Source organism: Sceloporus occidentalis, unplaced genomic scaffold (assembly GCF_023333645.1).
Source record: "Sceloporus occidentalis isolate IW3139 unplaced genomic scaffold, rSceOcc1.0.p SCAF_4, whole genome shotgun sequence".
Lineage (NCBI taxonomy): Eukaryota > Metazoa > Chordata > Lepidosauria > Squamata > Phrynosomatidae > Sceloporus > Sceloporus occidentalis.
Window position 1 is genome coordinate 169,608,750 of NW_028316984.1, and position 14,261 is coordinate 169,623,010.

Below are 14,261 nucleotides of genomic sequence, written 5' to 3' on the forward strand. Positions count from 1 at the left end.
GAATGTACCCAATCCTATCTGATTTAAGAAGATAAGCAGGACTGGGACGGGTTAACACTTGGATGAGGGGCCTCCAGGCAACTCCATAATCTCCAGATAGGACAGAGAAGAATTTTGCTGGATATTCTGGAAAGAGCTTCTGCAAATCAGAGCTGACAATATTTATTTATTTTATATCTTGTAGTTTTCCCCCCTAGCACAGGATTTGAGATGGCTTGCAATGAGTTAAAATAAGTGTAGGTTAAAAAAAAAGCCCTATTAGTACACAAGCTTTAAAAAATAAACAACTATTCTATTAAAAACACAAAGTTAATACAGTTTAAAAGACACAAAACACAACAAAAATACCAGCACAACACATTAAAAACTTAATGTCCTCCAAAAATTTAAGAAGCAAAGGCCTCTATAAATATTCAGTCTTTTCCTGCAGGCAGAAAGAAAGCAAAGGGGTACTTATGGACCAGTGGTCTGACTTGGTAGAAGGCAGGTTTCTATGTTCCTAGGCTTACAACCTCCATCATCTCCTAGCTATGGGAAATGATCATTGCTATGGAGGGGAGGCACCAAGGAAGACAACACACAGATGTTGGAGAGAAAAGGCCACAACTTTATTAGCAAGCAGCAAACATTAGGGTTGGCCCAGAGCATGAGGTCTGGATCTGGATCATCAATCAACCCGTGGTTGGTTGATGAACCGAATTGTTTGGTCATGGCCAAGCTTTGGGATGACATACGGGCAACGGAAAATGCCCTACCGAAGACATGCAACCGGTTGATCACATGTTTCTGCCCCTAGTCACCTGGAGATGCTAAATCAGTGTCACCCCTGCAATGGCCACACTGCTTGTCTACAGTGCTCCCAGGTCCCCAAAGGACTCCCAATCCAGTGCTATGCAACCCTGGAAACCACACCCACCAGATCCAAGATCTATGCTACTGCCCCAAAGTTGTGACAGCGCAGCATCAAATCCCAAAAGGTAGGGAGGGAGGGGGGGAAGAGCCAAGCAGGCAAAGGCATGAACCCAGGGCCACATAACCCTAAATAGGGCAGAGAACCAATAGGGGCCTGGAAGGGGAGGAGGCACCGCCTCCCGGGCCCCTGGCCCAATTAGCTGCATGCAAAAGCGTGCACAGCCAATTGCTGGGTGCTTTCGCCCCCATAGAGGATGCTGGGAGATGAAGTCCCAGCACCAGGAGCGGAGGCTCCACCTCCAGCTCTGTCCTCAGCCAATTGGGGGACCCAGCTGCCCATGCAAGGCATGCTGGAGGTGCGGCTCCTGCCTCCCACAGCAAATGGGCCCGCCTGGTGAGTTGGGGCGCCCCAACATATATGGATTGCGCCAGCTTGGAAAAAGCTGTTTAAATAGATTCTTTCAGTGCTCATCCAAAAATGGCAGGGCTGGGGGGAAGGCTCTGGAGGTATTGCAAGTTGCCATTTGTTAAAGTGCTTTAGCAATATTACACTAATTAAACATTAGGATCATTTTGTTTTGGTGCAAACATTCTTTTTTTCCTTGTTTGATCTCTGTTGGATCTGCATCCTGGAAACAATAGTTGTGTTTTGCTTGTGGTGGCCATGTTAGCTAGTTCCAGGACAATAAAAACAGGCAGCCAAGTAAAGGCACATTTCATTTTTGAAAATACTGGGTTAATTTAAAATGATCTGGGAAGTAGGAATGAAGAGTTGTAAGTATTGCTGGGAGCTCCTAGGAAGTATTATTATTATTATTATTATTATTATTATTATTATTTATTTGTATCCCACTCTTTCCCCAGAAGTGGGACTCAGAAGGAAAAACATGTCATGTGAATCTCCAAAATAGAATTGGTTTACACAGGGAAAAAAAAATCAGATACATTTAACTCATCTGGAGGGGCTATTATGCTAGCCTGTTTTCACCCAAATTAGGAATAGCTTTCAACTCATCTGAAAGATCTCTGTTACATAGCCTGAAAACTAATCTGAATCTGCTCATATTATTATTATTATTATTATTATTATTATTAAACTTTATTTATGAAGTGCTGTAGATGTACACAGCGCTGTATAAAAAGTCAATAAAACCGAAGAATATATAAAGCCTGCCCTTGGCGTACAATCTAAGGATAATAACAAATAGATAGAACAATAGCTCATATTATAAAATAGAACTGAATAAAAAGGAAGCAAGTTAAAAACATCCAATATAAAATATTGAATCAAATATCAAAACAACCAGATAACAATCACATACTCCCTGGGAATGCTTCCCTAAACAATATGGTTTTTAACTCAGTTTTAAAACTGGTTAGGGAAGTGATGAGCCGTGCTTGTGGGGGAAGGAGGTTCCAGGAGTGAGGGGCAGCAAGTGAGAAGGGACGAATTCAGGATGGGGCTGTGGAAATCCTAGGCTGGGACAGGAGACCTTGACTGCCAGAGGCACGAGTGGGGATGTAAGGTGAAAGAAGTTCAGCTAAATAAGGAGGGGCCAGCCCATGCAGGGCTTTAAAAGTCAGCAACAGAAGTTTGTACTGGATGCAGAAGGGGAAGGGGAGCCAGTGAGAAGAAACATGGTCAAAATGGTGAGCAAGTGAAATAATACGTGCAGCTGAATGCTGGACAGAAATTAATGGGTGGAGGTGAGAGAGAGGAAACCCTGCCGGAAGGATGTTACAGAAATCTAGTCGTGAGACCACTAGGGCATGGACTAGACCAGAGTCTTTGCAGTAGAAGCTGAGAGATATGGACCGATTTTGGCAGTACTGTGAAGAAAAAATCTACAGGCCTTGGCTGTGGTCTTGATCTGGGGGATAAATGATAAAGAGGAGTAAAAAATGAAACCAAGACTGCGGGCTTCCTGGACCGGCTGAATAGAGATATTGTCAACAGAAAAAGAAAAGGAGTTTTGAAGAGTGGGCTTAGGTGGGAAAACAAGAAGCTCTGTCTTGCACATGTTGAGCTTCTAGTGCCGATGCTGCATCCAGTGAGAGACAGCTGTCAGACAAGATGAAACTTGCTGTTCAAGCCCTGATGAAAGGTCATGGGTGGAAAGATACAGCTGAGTGTCATCGGCATACAGATGATCGGAGAAACCAAAAGAACTGATAAGTTACCTAGGGACAGGGTGTATAGAAAGAACAAAAGGGGACCCAAAATGGAGCCCTGAGGAACTCCAACAGATAAGGGGACAGAGGATGAAGTCTGACCACCCGAGACCACTGTAAAAGATCTATCTGACAAGTAAGATTTGAACAAATTGAGAACAGAGCCCAAGAAACCGAGGTCAGAAAGTAAGCCGACTAGGAGACAGTGATCCACGGTGTCAAACAGATCAAGAAGAAAAAGGATAGAATAAAGGCCATTCGCTTTGGCCCGCAAGAGGTCGTTCGAGATCTTAGTCAGCGCCGTCTCTGTAGAGTGCCGTGGGTGGGAACCAGACTGGAAAGCATCCAGAATGGAGTTGGTTTTGAGAAACTAAAGACAGCGAGAGTAGACGCCAATTCCAAACCCTTAGAAAGAAAAGGAAGAAGAGAAATTGGACGATAGCTAGACAAGGAAGAAGAGTTGAGAGAAGGTTTTATCAGAATAGAAGAAACTAAAGCATGTTTAAAGAATGAAGGGAAAGAACCCATAGAGAGAGAGAGGTTAAAGATATAAAGGAGGGAGGGCAAAAAAGAAGGGGCTATAGAAATTAGAAGGCGAGAGGGAATTGGATCAAGAGAGCAGGTTGTTGGTTTGGAAGAATTCAGCAGCGTAGAGAGTTCATCCAAAGAAACAGGAGGAAACAGAGGCCCATTACAAACAGGTGTAAAGTATACGTGCCGAGCACGTACTAACCCTAGTACGCACTTGGCATGTACAAAATGGCAGCGCCCATTCTACACGGGCGCCGTCATCTTGACATAGTGGACACTTAGCATCTGCACGTCACGCGGCGCTAATGACGTCATGAGTGCGCCATTGGTGCCTTGCGGCATCATTAATGTGCTGCAAGAAGAAGCGCCATTTTGGGGCTTCTTTTTTGCGGTGCCGAGGAGCCTCTCAGTTTGGCCGCTGGGGCTCCTCGCTGCCGCAAATGACGGTGTCGGCAGACTGCCCGTTTTGGGCAGTCTGTAATGCGCCACAGAGAGTTTATGAGTAGGAGGGGTCAGGAGATTAATGGTGGGAACTAAATCAGAAAGAATTAACTCAGACCAAATAGTAGTGATCTTTGTAATGAAATAATTGGCGAAATTGGAAGGAGAAAATAATGAAGAGGCAGATGGAAGAGAAGGTTTTAGCAGTGTGTTGAAGCAGGAGAACAAACGCTGTGGGTGCCTCTTGTTGGCGCAGATCAATAATTTGTAGTAGTCCTGTTTTGCCATTGACAGGGTGTGTGAAAAGGATAAGAGAGTGAATTTATAGTGGATAAAGTCGGCCCACTCCCTGGACTTTTTCCAGAGATGTTCGGCTGCTCGAGAGCAGGACCGGAGAAATCTAACAATAGGAGTAATCCAGGGCTGAGGCCTAGTCATAGAGGAGGACACGCACACAGATACAGGGGCAAAGCTGTCAAGAGTTGAAGAAAGAGTGGAATTAAATAAATATTCCTGAGACTTCATCAACTGTTGATTCTCTGATGCTGTTAGTATTAAATTGCATTTTTATTTTCCTACATAAAGTTCTAAGCAGTAAGCAAAGTTCTCTGTCCCCCCCATTATAGTGACTTCGATGTATTATGAGGTCATAAATATGTTAGGCTGCTCTCTTGTGGTAGACATAAATAAGAAAAGCAAAAGAAGACACTTTCTCAGGACATTACTGCATGTGGTTTTAAACCACGACTACACCAGGAAAGAAGCATTGCACACTGCCATCTTCTACCCATAACTGTGTGGTCCCCAACCTGTCCCCTTTCATTCACATGGGAAAGCCATCAATGACCTGGCAAGTGCATATGTCCCCAGGTGCAAAACATGACTCCCCGGGCAGTTGCACAATTGCAAGTCATGTGGTGTCTGTGTCTCCTCCTCTCTCTGCCCCCTCTCCCCTTTACTATTCAAATTACCTTTTGTATCTTTAATTTTTCTTATGTATTTTCTTTCTTTTGACTTCAGTTGCAATAGCAGAGCTTTGGAATTGCATAAAAAAGTGGTGGTGGTGGGCTAAAGGCATGCTGGATAGGGCATAAGGCAGGGAAGAGCAGTTAAAGGAGAGTCAAGGTGAGCACAATGGTGGCAGAAACCCTGGTTGTGTGGATGAGAAGTGGTGAAATGAAGGCTTCCTTGAGAATGGTATGTTCCCGTTTATTTTAGTAGCATGACTGCTGCTAGAACAGGGCTCATGCAGAAGAGCCCTCAGCCAGTGGCTATCATCATCATCATCATCATCATCATCATCATCATCATCATCATCATCATCGTTTAATGTTTTTACCTTTATAAATTGTTTAATTGACTTTGAAATATCTTTTTATTTATCTTTTTGTTGAAGTTTGTGGATTGTTTTAAAATCTGTATTGTTTTTAAGATGTTGTAAGCCTCCTAGAGTCTCATCATCATCATCATCTGGACTATTTTAAAGGTTTTTGATTTAAAAACCCAAATTCTTTGGATTGAGAGCTTCCTCAGAAATGAAATATCTCATGGGCAGTTGATAGTCAGTTCCATTAGCAGAGAACAAATTGAAGATCGGCAACAGCTGGCATAGAAGTCAGATACAGAAGGTATAGCTGGAGGTGAGCTACACTGGCAATCCATTTCTAAAATGGATTAGTGATGGCCAGACCACTTAGCCCTAAAAAGGAAGGGAAAATGCATCATCCATGATGTGTCAACCAAAAACTCCAGCATCCTGCAATAAAGGCTGTGCTTGCCTACTCACACATAGCAGCATGAAATAGTTTGTGATTAATAGAAAGCAAGAAGCTTGGCTCAAGGCACTGAGGATAAGCAAGAGCAAGCTTTCAAAAAACAATCAACTGGAAACAATCTCTACTTTCTTAGTTCGGTTATGATTTTTTTTGGAGCTTGTTGTCATCATTGTCATCAACGTCATCGTTATCACCACCATCACTACCAACATCACCATCATAGTTCCTGGATGATGCATATTGCAGAAGCCTCTTCTCATCTTGTCTAAGTCCAAGTAGGTTTCTTATCTGCTTTTGGTACATAGTCGTTCTGTGTGTGCATTAAGGTTACACAACTGGATTATTTTGTTAGTTTTATTCTTTCAGCCACCCTATGATTGGGTGCTGCAACTTTGACATCAGAGACTAAAAATATTTCTAAAGTGTTCTGTTGACACAATTCATACATGGTGCAAGGAAAGAGTTTAAGATTAAATTGCTCAACAAACAGACTCTCCAAGGGAATAAGAAGACAGGAGAAGATTCAATACAGCAGATGCCTGAAAAATTTGCTGAGACCAGAGCGTAAATAGGGCAGAAATGTGAAAGAACTGCAAAGTAAACTTAAACCAGTGCTTAGATAAAATGGAAGAAACAAGATTGCAAACAAGAGAGAATGCAATGGAGTGTAATATCACTATCAGGAAATTGCCTCTGGAAGGGTGAGAGTCATTACAAACACAGGTGGTAAACATCAGGAAAAACATATGTAGATTCTTTGTTACATAGTTTGGACTGGTGGAAAGGAATAGGATGTTGCTTAGAGCCATTCAGGGCCAATCATCCTTATTTCTTTTTATTGACCATCCAACAATTAAAAAACTATTTACAACAGCAAAGCAGTTAAAAGCCATGACAGAAAAACAATAAAAGATAATCTGTTAGGTTTTGTTGTTATGCACTTCACAACTAGCACCTTGACTCTCTATGCATTCCTTTCTTAAGAGATTAGGGACACTCCAGAATGACTGAATATATTATAACCATACAGTGACTCTTAGCTTAAATTCAATCTCTAGTTCCAGCTAGAACAGACCCATTGGACAAGCTGCTGAATGGTATGATAACACTTGTATAAATCTCATTGATTTAATGAGTCTGCTCTGTTTGGGACTAGCGTTTGGATTTTATCAATAGTATTTTATCAAATAATGTTTTATCAGTATCATTCATGTTTTAAGTATCATTAATACTACTCAATAACTCTCCCAGCAATTTATTCATTGGAAGATCATAGGAAGTTCAGCACAATTAAAGGTGGATTCATTCAGACAGGTCTATTTGAGCATTTTTTTACTGCATCATTCTCTGATGTTTAATGTTGTTTCTTGTTGCTTGCCCTTCCAAATGCTGCTACATTTCTTTCCCGACTTTTTTTTTTAAAAAAACCCTCAATAGTGTGGTTTATTTGTAAATTTCAGCTTATTTGTGGATGTCTGCTGGTGTTGTCTGAGATCCAGTGCAACATAGTGGTTTGAATGCTGGGCTACGACTCTGGAGAGGGTTTGATTCTCTGCTTGGCCATGAAACCCACTGAGTGACCATGGGCAAGTCATATGCTCTCAGCTTCAGGGGAAGGCAAAGACAAACCTTCTCTGAACAAATCTTGCCAAGAAACCCCCATGATAGGTTTGCCTTAGCATCACCATAAGTTGGAAACAACTTGAAGGCACACAACAGCAACAACAAGTGGTTGTTATTCACTTTGATGTTCACTGTGGGGGTATCTAATTCACCTCATCCCTCCTGACCTTCCCTACTGTTTTCAGTTGTACGTCTGATTTGGAAGCTTCATGTTACAGTTTCCCAAATGCTCCTGCTTTATTTTCTATCTTTAAAAACACTGTGTAATGTTAGTATTTAGATGGCACAAAGAAACTCTCTTGCTAGGCAAAAACACATTTAGGTCATGGTACTGCTGCCTCAGTCTGCCCTCCCATTATCTCTCCCCCAAACTGGGACTCATATAAACAGTCATATAGTTGAAATGAAATGGAGGGGGAAGAGAAGGAGAGGAGATCCACTGATCATCCTCTGATAAGATTTTAGCTCTCTGTTCATTTTGCATTGACCTCCTCCTTTTTTTAGATCACCAAGCTATAAGAGCTGCCCAGGCAAAAGGAAGAACAGATGGATCCTCCTCCTATAAATGAAGGATGAATACATAATGTTGATTATGTCCTTATTAGAAAGTGAAGTTCTTGGAAATGATACTGCTTTGACTTTGCATTTACATCCAAGGACTTGCAGTCTGGATTCAAATGAGCACCTTAGTGAGTCTCATCAATACGCCTAATACCTTTGACTTCAAAGCAATGCCAGTCTGTCCTTGGTGCTGGTGATTTTTCACACTGACACGGCATTGTGCTACCTTCTACTCGATCAAAGTAACACTTCAACTTTCAGTTGAATTTGTGAGTGGTGGAGTTGGGTCATTAAAAAAAATCCTCCCTGCATTCTGATAACAAGACTACCATTACCATTAATTTCCAGCTTCTCCCTCACCTTTTTCCTGGGTGGTGTTCAGAAACTCGGGCTGAAAGAGGATGCTTTCTCATATTTATTTAAAATAATTTTGCAATCCAGACTTTCAGTTAGACATTTCTAAGACCTAAAGCATTGATAAAACCAGATATGAAAACAGTTTCTAAAACAAAGCTATAGAGGTTTACAATTATAATAAAACAAGAAAAGACTTAAGGACTAGAAATAACAAAGGGCTAGAATATATGTTTGAACAAGCAAAGGGGAATATTAACTATAGGAGTTTATCCCATGAGGATAAGCTGGCACAGTGTTGGGTGCCTCCTCTTATCCTGCGGGGAAATAAGATGGCTTACCTCTTCTGGATTCAGTTCTGGATCCGGGATGCCCCTGGATATTATCATAACTAAATTGCCACCAATCTAGCCAGATGCATCCTGAGCAAGGTCAATGCTTTGCTCAGCTGGCCATTTTTTGAAGTCAGAAGCACCACAACTTTGAAAAACTGTAGGCTGAGCGAGGCTTTGACCCGGGATGCATCTGGGCAGCAGCATTGTGGCTAGATCGGTGGCAATTTAGTTATGATAACATCCAGGGGCATCCTGGATCCAGAATTTAAGCCGGAAGAGGAAAGCTGGTTTATTTCCCCATGGGATAAGCTCCTTACTGTGCCTAGAACTAGAGGAGGCACCCAACACAGTGCCAGTACAAAGGAGGTTCAATTTCAGATCACTGCCTTCTTAAATTGCTGAGGTAAGGACTACCGAAGAAGGATTTCTTTAGACTGGGGTTAGGCAAAGCGAAGTTTGAAACTAGAGAGCTTATCATTTGGTTTATTAATTTGGCTTACCTCTCCCAGTTTAATTTTAAATTTGGGCTACATCCTGATCTTATCAGAAGGTTTTTGCCACTGAATTTGCTGCCCAAATACAGCCCGGGTGGATTCCCGCTTCCAGGAGAGCTCCATGTGGCTCTTGTTGGATTCAAGAGTTTTCTGGCTTGAGAAAATGTCTGCCAGAGTAAGCCAAATTAATAAATGAAGCGATAAGCTCCTATATGTGCTCCTCTAGAGGCCTCAGGGTTTTCCTATCACCCGGGTCCTCCTTTGTGAATAATAATAAAAAAAGGATTTAAAAGCCCCTACCAGATCCTATGTGATTTTGGAAACTAAGTAGGATCACTCCTGGTTGGTATTTGGATGAGAGAGTGACAATGAATATGAGGTGTTGTAGGCTATATTTCAGAGGAAATAACTGGCAAAACCACATTTGAATAGTCCTTGCCTAAGAAATCCTATGGAATTCAAGGGATTGCCGTAAATTTACAGTCAACTTGAAGGCATATAGACACACGCCATGGGAGCCAATTTCATTCTGTTTTAATTTCCTGGGAAAACTTGGGGAGTGCTTCTCCAACTGGAGGTGACTCATTGGTGTAAAACTGGACAGAGAGGATCCCTAATTTTGCAAAATTGGTCCATTCAGCCCCCAGAGTTGCAGTTTTCAATTGCGGGTGGCATGAGGAAGTGTAGTTCTCCTAGGTTTGAGAAGTGACCTGTGCGGCCTCCAAGTGTGGAGTAGATACCCATTTCAGCATTAGATGATCCAAGTGAGAAAAATGGCTTGTTTGGGATTAAGTGGTCCCCAAGACTGTGACTTTTTTTTTTTATTGTGATTGCTGTTTGTTGATGTTTGATCAGTTGATTATTATAAATAAAATGAAATGAATTATTTCATTGTGCTGATTCTCTGAAATAGATAAGGACACGCTAGAATATATTAATGTTTTCCTATAAAAGAAGAGTGAATCTCAAAATCTAATACGACACTAAAGCTTTAGATCATACATACATTTCTCAAGGACTTCCTTTTTAAGAGATGTTTTAGGATTGTGTTTGAAGGAGTACAAGAGCATATGAATAAGGGAAAGAAGGTAATGCCAGAAACCTGAAACCTGTGCATACAAAAAGGTGTGGTGTGTAAGTATACATAGTATGGTACTAAAAATGTTAGTTTTTATTTGTGAATGAGCCCAACTGTTTAGAAAGGTTTCTCCTGAGTTTTGATGTTGGATGTCAAGTTGAAGCAGTCTAATGAAAGGAAAACAATAACATCAGTCAAGAAATTTCTAAACAGACTCCCCAAAAAACTCACGTGTTCTGAAATGGAAGAAAAAAAATTCCACACAAACACTTCAATTAACATTTTTAATTCCCCATAGCAGTTCACAAAGCGGTTCCCTGACATCTTCCTACATTCTTTTCAGCTTTCTCCCTTTGGGAAATAATAGTGCAGGAGTGATAAAACTGTCAGGATTTGAAGGGTTAAAACACAGCACACAGAGAAATGCTTGATGTGTGTGTGTTTGGCCATGAGCCTTCAGCAGAGTGGCAAGGCTGATCTAGCACAGCTGCAGCTCATTGTGTCAAGGACTCTTCAATGTCCAAGTGCACGTAGCCATGGATGATGAAACATGTGTCTGGATTGCAGAGGAGACACATGACATGGCTATACACCTGAACTCACTGGGTTTGGGAGACCACATGGTCTGGAGTCTATATAAACCCAGGGGTTGCAAGGGTGTGGTGTGGGTTTGAAGTAGGAGTTGGATTGGTATGTTGTGGAGTTTGAGAGATCTAGTTTTGTATTATAGCATTGTGAATAAAGAGCACTTTGGGGACTTTTGTTTCTCTGGTGGTTCATCAGAAGAAGCTACAGCATCGGTTTGCTGTGTGTCCCTGGAGGTTCCTGCATTGCTGCAGTTCCTGGAAGACATCCAGTTGCTGTCATCCCAATTGGACTCTGGGAGCCACGCTTCGGCTTCTGGAAATTGCCAGCTCTGCTCCAAGGGTCTGATTTAACCCCAGGACTCGTTTGAGTTGCTGACAAGGGTTGTTGGACCCCAGCAGTTGCGCTGACAAAAACAGTATGTCATGCCTGGTATATACCCCATGAGACAACAATAACCCAGCCTAATTTCCCAGTCTTTAGTGGGGGATGTGTGCAAAATATAAAAAAGAAACATACACACACAGAACACACACACACAATAACAACCCAGGGTCACTATAGAGAGTCCCAGAAGTGAATGGTAAAGTAAAGAGAAGAGCAGATAAATGGAAATACCATATACCATTAATTAGATTTGCTGACAAAGAACCTGCTATACCCCAACGATTGCCCAGAGCAATCAAAGAAAGTGGAGGAACACCATTTACAAAGTCAGCTTCTCTTGAGACTTTGTTTTCAGGTGGGCTTGAGTGAGTCTTGGAACTGGTACAGGTCCTATAACTGGGAAAGTGTTGTAACCACAGTCTCTTGTGGGAGAGTGCAAACAGCAAGTGGGAAGGGCAATTTCTCAAGCATCTGGCATAGCAAACCATTATTGCTCATTTGAGAACTGGTCCCTTGGAGTGACAGAGAGAATGGTTGTCAGGAAAGACATTCTCCTTGTGCTGAATTGAATTCCAGGTTAGAGGCTGGCAAGCATTACTGTGACCCATGGATATTCCTTACCTTGTTTTCATGCCTCTGGGACTGCTTGAAAGGGGAAAAATGTTTGCAAGGAGATTTCCTAGATTTATTCATTAAAAAAATAATAATCCAAGAGTTCATACGTTAAAATAGGGCCTTTTAAAATGTTATTCAATGAGCATAAACATGGTGATAGGCTAATGGCCACAATCCAGGTTTCCATTCCTCAGGTTCAAGAGTACGGCCTTATCCATATGTTCAGAAGAATGCAGGATCAAAGTGCTGATGCTGGAATCATCTCTAGTGTCTCTGTATGTACTGAGTCCTGCCTCTAATCACCAAACTTTCTTGCATTGAAATGGAGTTTTGTTCATATTAAACTAAATATAAGTGCAATCAGAACTTAAATATTAGTGATCCCTGATTAAGTGTAAACGTTTAATGTGTAGACTTAACAGAGACCTTAAATTAATTTCAGTTTTATATGGCAGGTGTACCTCAATGATTCATCCTTTAAAAAAATGTAATTGCAGGTTTCATCCACACCTTTCACTTTGAGGCATATGTTCTTCTCCCCGCAAAGCTGTTAACTCTTACAAGAAAGAAAAGGAGTATGTGTGTTTAATGTCTGTTTACTGGACCCTCTACCTTTCCTAGCATTATTGTTTTTTTCCCCCTAGTGATCCATGCCTTCTCATTAGGTGGCCAAAGTATGATAGTCCCACCTTGATCATCTTTGCTTCCAAGGAGAGCTCTGGTCTGATCTGTTCAAAATCCATTTTTTTTTGTCTTCTTGGCTGTCCATGGTATCCTAACTAGTCTTCTCCAGCATCACATTTCAAATGAATTGATTTTCTTTCAGTCTGCTTCTCTCACTATCCAGTTCTCACATCTGTACATGGTAATTGGGAATACAATGGTTTGAGCGATTCTGAATTTAGCGTTCAATTGTATGTCTTTGCTCTTCAGTATCTTTTTCAGTTCTTTCATAGCTGCCCTTCCCATTCCTAATCTTCTTATTATTTCTTGACTGCAGTCTCCATTCTGGTCAATGTTTGATCCTAGAAATTGGAATTATTTAACTATTTCAATTTCCTCATTGTCTAGACTAAATTTGTGTATTTCTTCAATTTAAAGGGCAAACGTCCTCCAGAGACATATAGTGAACACAGTATGCTGTTTAGGAAGGATTTTTGGAGTGTGTGTGTCAAAGGGTGGAGGCAATCCTGAGGAACTGTGTACACAGCTTGATAATTACATGCCAACCAGCATTTTGCAAATGAAAGCTGGGACATGTGTGTGGCCAAGCAACATCAGAGTTGTCAAGCTGGCAAAAGAATTAATGAGGAAGAACACACAAGTTAGGAACAACTGAAGCTTGAACAGGAAATAAAGAACTCACACTTTCTGCACATACAGCAAGATGTACCTTGCGGGATGAGAATATGGAGTTTATTGCATGCAGTTTTCAGCCCGATCTCGGCACGGGAGGGGCTGGAACGGCAGAAAACAGATTTTATTGCATACAAAATTGCTGCTGCGCTGCCACCTGACCATCACCTGTCCCTTAGCTCTGCTGGGTGATTTTGGTACCAAGGAAAGCTTCCATGATACCAAAATCACCAGGAGAAGTGTGGCTGGGGGACAGATGATGATTGGGCGGCAGCACAGTAACAATTTCATGTGCAAGAAAATCAATTTCCCCCCATTCCAACCTGATCCCGTTCCATTCCCAGATAAGGCTGAAAAGTGTATGTGATAAACTCCCAAGGGTCTCTCTAGGCCTGTGTTGGATTTCCATGTAGGCAACAACAGCCTCTCCAATGTTTTTTTCCTTAGCATCTACACGGCCTCTGAACTTGGCAATTCCATTTTCGCAGGGCTGTTATTCTGCAATGACTTATCCATTCATTCTTCTACAGGCATGTATACCACCTGCCAGGGAAGCAGAAGGGTGTTGCTGAGCACTGCATAGCACAAAGCAGGTTTTATTTCTCTCCATCCATCTTATTACTGCTAATTCTGACAGCGTGGTAGTGAGCTGTCATTGTATAGGGGGAAGCTGGCTGATATGGGAGCCACTGAGCACAGTTTGACACTGGCTGATTAATTTTTCATCATTCCCACATTTATAAATCCTCTTCTCACTGTGAGTTAGTTAAGTCTTAACTTTTCCCACAAGGAACCAAGTAAGAATAAATGGCTTCATGTCTAGCATTCCTTGCCTCAGGGCAGGGTTCCTTTGGTCATGGCTATTAGTGCTGAAAAGACTTGAACTACACAGACTGCTCTGGCTGTTGTTTCTGATATCTGAGTTAAGCAGCCTGCTAAAAATACACAATTAGAAACAAATAAGCCAGTGTAATAGAGATCCTTGTATACACTGGAGATTTGAAGGTGTTTAAACCTGGCCTAAAACTCCAGAGGTCATTTT